We start from the raw sequence: 8,311 nt of genomic DNA, 5'->3' as shown, positions 1-8,311 counted from the left end.
GATCACTGCCCCTGTGCTCCTTATGCCTTAGAGACTTTCTCTAGGATACTTGGGTATACGGCTCACCCAATTTGTGTACATTTCTCAGGGATCCCTGTCCCATGCTGTCTGGTGTCCATGATCTAAGGACTTAACAAGCCAGGTTGCATACGTTGTCGCTTGTCTTCAAAGACAGAAAATACCTCTCTGTGACTGCACAAGGATAGGAGGTTGGACTCTCTGGACCACAAAGCACCAGGAGAGAAGGCACTGTATGAAGTTATTGGGGTGCCATGATATATGGTAACTGTACAAGTGAGGTAATGTTACTCTTACCCTGTTTTGTTTCACTGCCTTTCCTTATTTTGTTGGTTGATTTGCTTTGTGTAAGTGGTATGTAAGGATTTATGTACAGGGTCTCACTTAGCCCAGACTGATCGATCTCCAACTCATTATGTAGCCCAGGCTGGCCTCAACCTCCACCTCCTAAGTGCTGAGATTACAAACGCGGACTACCACTCCCAGAACTGTATTTGTTGTTTGGTGGGTTGGATTTTGTAGAGTGTCTCCCTAGGCTATGTAGCCCAGGCTGACCTCAAAGATCATGGCAATTCTCCTGACTCAGCCTGCTGAGTTGGGATTACAGGCCTTGTGTCACCACACCAGCTTTCACTCTCTCTGCTTTATAAAACAGACTGAGGGGAAAGGCAGAATCACGGGCCTCTTTTATTTCTTTCTTTTCTCTCTCTCATGTTACAAGAAGCATTTTTTACATTTTTTCCCCTCTTGATGGAGTGAGAAATAAAAATATCCTAAAATCGTCGTTGAATTTCATTCAACCAAAGCTAAAAAGCCTATGGGACCAGCAGTCTGAATGCTTCCCTGTTGTGGCTGGACATGCTCTCTATCCATCTATATGCTCAGAATAATTGAAAGCACAGTCTTCCCGCATTGTTCTGAGCCCTTTGCAATTAAGATCCTCCCTGCTAGGAGAAGATCTTTGCTAATACCGCAGCAAATAACTGTCACTCCTGCCCTTTCAGCACTTATCTGGCAAATGTTCAGTCTAATTGCAAGTCCACCGGGATTAACTCTAGAGGGGACAAGAAGAAACTCAGCAGGAAAGTTTTAGGCCTTCCCACTCCAGATATGTCTTCAGTTACTCCTTTCAAGTCTTCAGAAGTTGTGTGCTGTAGAACACCAGTGGGGCTGCTGCCTACAAAACCTGCCGAAGAGAGGAATGGCCCCCACCGCAATGCCTTCTGGGAAGTATCAGCATCTGAACACAGTCCCAACCCCAGCAGCAGCACCTGCTTGTATTCAGCATCCTCCTCTGTTAAGTGCTAAGGAAACCAGATTCTGAGATTCACACAGACGAGGTAGAATTGAAGCCATCGGGAGCTATCACGGCTCAGGCCTGTCACATGACCTGTGTTGGACCTTTGCCTACTTAGCTAACACTGAGGTAATAGGTAACTACCTGCATGTCAGACCTGACCACCTGCAGCTGCGTGGGCCGTGCGCAAAACGAACCTGGAGTTTTAAGTTAGCATATTCCCTTCCAGACCAGCAGTGAGTTTTGTGTTTGTCTTTTAAATAAGGAATGATTGACGTTTTCTCATTCTTGGTGCCCTGGTGTCTGCAAGTCCCCATTCCTCTGTTAATAGTTGTCACTATATGAATCCTGCCTGATGAGCAGAGCTGTAGCTCAGCTGGTGGTGGGGTGGAGAGACACTCGTGTAGCATGTGTTACATTCAATCCTTAACATCACACACAATGATATAATAACAACGACATCCACTGCAACGGAGGAGGAGGAAGAGGAAGAGAAGGAGGGGGAGGAGGAGCAGAGGAGGAGGAGGGGAGGAGGAGGAAGAGGAGAAGGATGCACAGCTGAAAAGTTGGTCCTAAGTGGCTGTGGACCAGAATGTGGCACAGGAGACTATTGAGTAGATGCTCAATGAATACTTGAGGAATAAAGTCTAGAAGAGCCATTTCTGTGATCAGTGATGGTGTTGCTACCTGGTGCATGGATACAGCCCAGTCAGCCACAGGAGGCTGAAGAACTAAAGTCTTCTTTTCCAGTGGAAGCTGGTTCAGGGCCCACCTGCAAATACTTACAAATACCTTGCCTGTTTGAGAAAGGTGCCTCAATGCAGCCCTAAGCACTCTCTCTCTCTCTCTCTCTCTCTCTCTCTCTCTCTCTCTCTCTCTCTCTCTCTCTCTCTCTCTCTGTGTGTGTGTGTGTGTGTGTGTGTGTGTGTGTGTGTGTGTGTGTGTGTCCTCTGGGTATGTGTCTCACTGTCTCTCACTCCCCTCCTTTCTTCTCCACAGCAAACCACATTAGCCTCTGAGTTTCCCAGTACTCAGTGAAAGAGCAATCAGTCGAAGACTCCATGTGAGGCTCAGATGGCTTTCATAAAGATGCTTAATTTCCCTTCAGGCCATTTTGGCCCTCGGGCCCTTGCTGCAGCTGTAAGAGACCAGGCGGCTCACTGTGGCTGCGGTAACTGTGGAGCCGGTGAAAGAGAAGATGGGGAGGGGCGTGGGAGAAGCAGAAGAGGCTGGTGAAGCCACATGAAGCCACCTCTACTGAGGGAGCTCCCCAGAAGGGAGACAGGCAAGGCTGGAATCTGGTGAGATGAGACGATTCAATGTTGGCTCCATGGTTTGAGCTTCTTAAAGCTTTTAGCTGACACATCGGGCCAGAGGATGGCTGGGTTGTGTCCATATAAAATGAGGTGGAGGGGGAGGTGTCTAGGAGGAGTTGGGGAAAGTAGGGGTTGGATATGATCTAAATATAATGTCTATGAAATTACTGAGGACTACATTTTAAAATGAGATGGAATTAAGCTCATGGATTTAGAAGAAACAATGAACTCTTAACTACAAACCCAGTTTGTTTTACTGAACTTGAGCACTTATGGGCATTCAGCCAGAATGTACAATTTTACTGGTTTTCCCAGAGTAGAAACCAAGCCCCTTAAGGTCTAAGCCATCTCAGTGTCCTTTGCATAATTGCAGTGAGGGTAGGAACTTTACAGACATCCCTCCCGCTTTAAGTCAGTGAACCAACACCACTTGCAAGCTGCTACTCTTGCTTTATTTTTCATTTGTATCTGTGGGTAAGGTGTGGTGTGGTGTGGTGTGTGTGTGTGTGTGTGTGTGTGTGTGTGTGTGTGTGTGTGTGTGTGTATGTTTTCACATGCACACTATTGTGCATCTGCATGAGGGAGATTGAAAGTGCACAGGTGTCAATGTTGGATGCCTTTCTCAATGGCTCTCTACATTGTTTTTGTTTGTTTTTTCTATAGACAAGATGACTCACCGAACCTGGAGCTCACCGATTGGCTATGGCTGGTTGGCCAGTGAGCTCCGAGGACCACGCCCAAGCACTGAGGTTATGGATGCACGCCGCCACGCCCCGTTTTTACAGAGGTTCTGGGGACCCGAACTCAAGCCATCGTGCTTGCATAGTGATTGCTTTACCAGCCTGTTATCGCCTATCTTAAAGAAAACCTGAAAGAGGAAAATGAATTAATTTCCCACGGTCAAGGGCTCAAGTAGATCTCTCTTTCTAAAGGCTGAGTTTTTTTCTCTCTGAGACATGCCAGGCATCCACTTCTAACAGAGTATGTGTTAGAAATGTCCGTTCTGGTGCTGTGAATATATCCGAAGGGTTGATGACGCCCTGGGTATAATCGCAAGCACAAAGGAATTACAAACACAGATCTCACGTATCTCTTCATGATGCTGAGAATCTACTCTCACGGCAGGCAAGCAGCAGAGATGATCTGAGTTCGAGTCCCCAGAACCTCTGTAAAAACTGGGCGTGGCAGCGTGCAACCATAACCCCAGTGCTTAGGGGTAGTCCCTGGAGCTCACTGGCCAACCAGCTTTAGCCAATCGGTGAGCTCTAGGTGTAACAGGTCTAGCTTTGAGAAACAGAGCTCTGGGTCCTGGCGACTCCCTAGCCTCTCAGGACCAGCCCCCTCATCTGCAGAGGGAGGGGCTAGCACTAAAGGTGAAAGGAGTGAGGGGCTCATCTACAGTCCCCGAGTACAGCTGGGACCGAATCTTACCAGCTGGCCAACCATTGTTTCAGGCACATTCCAGCACAGGAATTTTAAAAAGAATCAAATCTCTTAGAACTTTCTTCTTTCGTTTTCCCGTCCCCCACCCCAGTTCCTTAAGCCGCCGAACTCCCCTAGAGAGTCAAACAATATGTTGAAGGCCAGCATGGAAAAAAAAAAAAAAAACCACCGCTAATTTAAAAAGTCTCAGCGATTTGTGGCCCACGTACTGCCAAAATTGGAAGGATAAAAAAAAAAATCACTTAAATATTACTTTTCTTTCATTGTGAGGGTATCGGTGTGTGAAACTGCAAAGCGGAACCTGAAGGAGTTGTTACCAGTTTCTGAAAGGCATGCTCAACTTCCTAGATGCCTTTTAGCAAAGACTGCGCCTCCTCATCCGCACCGCCATCAAGCTCTCTTCATACTTCCATGTCTAAGCAGGGTTCACCCCAGAGTCACAAGGGCGGATATCAATGGAAGTCTTATAATTCCACGGGACTATTTCAGTAACATTTCCTACTGAGCTGCGGTTTTCTGACTGGTTGTCTCAAGATTGGTCCTTTCTCTCTGTGTTTACCCAGTTGGTATTGAATGAGCAAACATCAAGATTGCTGGCCTAATGCCGAGGCTCAGCAAACAATTGTTCCCCTGTTTATGGGCTTGTTTGTTTCTGGTTGCTCTGTGCTTGTCACACTAAGTCCCTTAAAGGGACATTGCAAACATGCCTGCGTTATGCATTGCGCCGCAACTCTATTTAAATCCTTGGCTGGTATTGCTGTGAGGGCAGGCCTGGGCTTTGTGTTGTCATTTTGTGTGAGGTGCTCTGACGCAAGTTTTCCTTAGTGATAATAATTTTGTGGGCTGATTTGGGAGTGGAATCTGATGGAGTGGGTTAAGGAGACAGAGAGTTCAGCTCTGAGTAACACAATGTATGAATGGATGCCCCAAGGGCTATATCCCAGAAACGCGGTGATCCAGTAGAAATATAAATGACCAGAAGAGGAATGTGGAGACCTGAAACCTGTAACTTTAAAGTGAAATCTTTGAAGTTAAGGAGCCCCCTTGAACTGCTACCCCTTTCAGACAGTCTGCTACTTTCTTTTCTCATGTTTCAGAAACTGCAAGGCTCCCCAACCCCTAGATCTGAGGCAAACCAGCAAATCAACCCAGCAAGGCTTTATTCAATATTGCACAGCCCTCCTGTGGAGCAGGGCACTCCAGCTTGGGGGGGTGAGGGTGGGGAGGGGACTGCTTAGTTGAATGGAGCCACATTCAAAGTCTTACAGGCTGGGAGCTCTGCTGTTTTTTCTTGAGTCCCACACACCTCCCTACTCCTACCCCTACCTCCAGCACACACACACACACAGAGGGGCGCGCACACACACACACACACACACACACACACACACACACACACACACACACGCCAAGATCAAGCCAAGCACTGGTATATGTCTACCATCACAGCACAGAGGAGGCTGAGGCAGGAGAGTGGTGAGTTACACAGCAAGACCCTGTTTCAGGAAACCAAAACATAAACAAACAACTAAAATCAAGAACCCTGAATATTTTCTATAAAATCTAAATAACAACTCTCTCCAGCTTTGCAGGCCATATGCTCCCTACCACAGCTACTTAGTTCTGCTCATGGTAAACACGACGCACCCGTAGATGATATGTAAACAAGCACAACAGGCTATATCTGGGTAAAATTTATTAGATTTTGAATTTTCTATCATTTTTAAATTACTAAATAATGGCTGTCTCTTGGTCTCTTTCAACCACTTGAAAACATGGGTCTTAACTCATGGGTCACATCAAAGCAGACTGAAGGCCAAAATTGGAGTTGGGCCCTGGTTTTCTAACCCTTACCGAACCAGTAGTAGATTGATGGCATAGAAGCAACAGTCATCAGCTGTGTTTATTGACCTCGTCCTTAGCAAGCTCTCAGGGTGTTAGCTATTATGGCAACCATGAGGCAGATGAGGCAGTCCAGAGTGTTTGGGGATGGAAGACAGGGTAGAATATCTGTATGCATTAAAAGAATGATAAAAAAAAGATGGCACCTGATTTTTGCAAATGCCTAGAGTTGGAACTTAAATTGGAAAGTTTTCAATGTGAGTTGGACATGTTGCACTCTGGCTCGTCTGGTAGTGTCCTGAGTAGCTGGAATACCTTGCTGCAGGTTAAGTGCCCTTCCCAGGCAAGTGAACTTTCTAGTAAGTGGAGTGTGATGGTGCATACCTACAATCCTAGCATTCCTTGGAGGCTGAGCAGGATTGTTGTGAGACAGACTGAGAAAAGCATTGTCCACATAGTAAGGGAAAGGGGAGAGAGAGAGAGAGAGAGAGAGAGAGAGAGAGAGAGAGAGAGAGAAAGAAGAAGAAGAAGGAGGAGGAGGAGGAGGAGGAAAGAGAGAAAGAGAGAGGAGAGATTGGGAGAAGAGGAAAGAGAGAAGCAGAATATTCTGTTTTTTCCATGACAAAGACCCCTTTCCTCAACAAGGAAGGAGGAACAGAAGGAAGAGAACCATCATGGATCCTACTTGTAGTTTTGGAGTAAAGATTGTCCCAGATGGAAAATAACTCACTAAAATGAGGCCAGTGCCTCTCTTCCTTTAATAGACATGGTATTAATTAGTCCCATCATTTTCCCCTTCATTCATTCCTCCCTTTCATTTCTTCCTTTTCCTTTCTATTCTTTGAAGTAATGAGATATGGTCTACACCATTGCTACTCAGAGTGTCTCTCATCTTCTTTACAGTTGTTGTTTTTAACATAATTCATTGTAAGGTTACCAGATTTAATTTTAATGCTGGCTGTGCTTAGCAACTGGGACCCAACAGTGCTAATGATGGGCCCAACACACTCCTAGGAAAAGGGTCTTTCATAATCTGGAACCATAGTCTTAGGTTGCTGCAGAAAATGCCTGCATAACACACTTGGGTACCACCGCATCCATTCCCTAAAAGATTCTGTCGACAGATCGCCAGTTCTATCAACACCATCGAACTTTCCCAAGAACAATTTGTAAGTGCCTGTTGTATTGGATTATCCTAGCTGAGACTTTTCCAAAGTTCACCTGTGAGCCCACGCTTCCAAAGATGGTCCTCTGACTCCCATGTTTCAACTCCTCATTCACAAATCTTCGTTGTTTGTTGTTTTTTAATTATAAGACCTAGACTTGGGTTTCATTCATCTTTCTCAATGTTAGTAAAATTTGAAAAGCAGCATCATTTGAGCAACAAGAAGGCAACAGAGTGGAATGGATTTAAGTGCTGTAAAATAAACCCCAAAGTGGTGATTCACACATGTAACTCCAGTACCAGAGAGGCCAAAGCAGGGGGGTTTCTGTGAGTCAGGGATAGGCCTGGGCTCTACACTGAAGACCAGGCTACATAGTAAGACTCTGTCTCTGAAAGGCAAATAAGTAAAATAAATAAATAAATATTTAAAAATAATTACAGACCCTGTAAACCCCATGCTTGTGAGGAAGAGACACAAAGATCAAGAAATCAAGGTTATTCTGAGCTATAGAGAGAGCTGCGGCCACCCTGGACTGCAATCTTAACAAATAAATGTATGTTATAAAGCAGCAATATACTCTAGCTGCTTACAACAGTGATGATGACCTCAGGATTCGCTGGGAAGATTCTCGGAGCTTTGCATTTCCAAGAAGCCTGGGTTGCATTTTCCAGTCTGGAGACATGGAGGGACTGGAAAGGTCCCCTGGGTCCTGGTCACAGCTCCCTCAATAACTAGCTCCCTGGAGATCTTGGGGATGTCACTTGGCTACTCTGAGCGTAAACTGACAGCCTTGAAAAAGAAAGGCTAAGACGTTTCAAGTATCTCTTCGCCTCCCCCTTCTCAATCCTCAAAAAGGGAAACAACGTTGAAAACAGGATGGAAGAGTTCAGAAGCTCAGGAAGGAACCCTGTGCTGCTCCTGCGGGCACTCCGCAGTTCCCTGCTCTGCCTTTCTTGACACCGTTTGTTTCACTCTCTGCACAGTGTACATACACCACATTCTCCCTAGCCACCCAGTGCAATGCACTCCTCAAGTGGACCCTGCAAGGTAAAAACGATGTCGAGTTCCCGCAGGCTTATTTGTGGTCCTGTGTGCTTTTCATCATGTCATCATGGGGTGGAGTATTGCTTGTGTGACAATCCTTTCTGAAGTTGCACGCACTGTGACACCGCCTTCTGCTTGCTATCTGCGTTGCCTGCTGCACGCTGCTGTGGGTGTGATGCCTGGGC

Source organism: Acomys minous (assembly GCF_964271855.1).
Source record: "Acomys minous genome assembly, chromosome: 9".
NCBI classification, from domain to species: domain Eukaryota; kingdom Metazoa; phylum Chordata; class Mammalia; order Rodentia; family Muridae; genus Acomys; species Acomys minous.
This window is presented reverse-complemented; position numbering follows the sequence as displayed.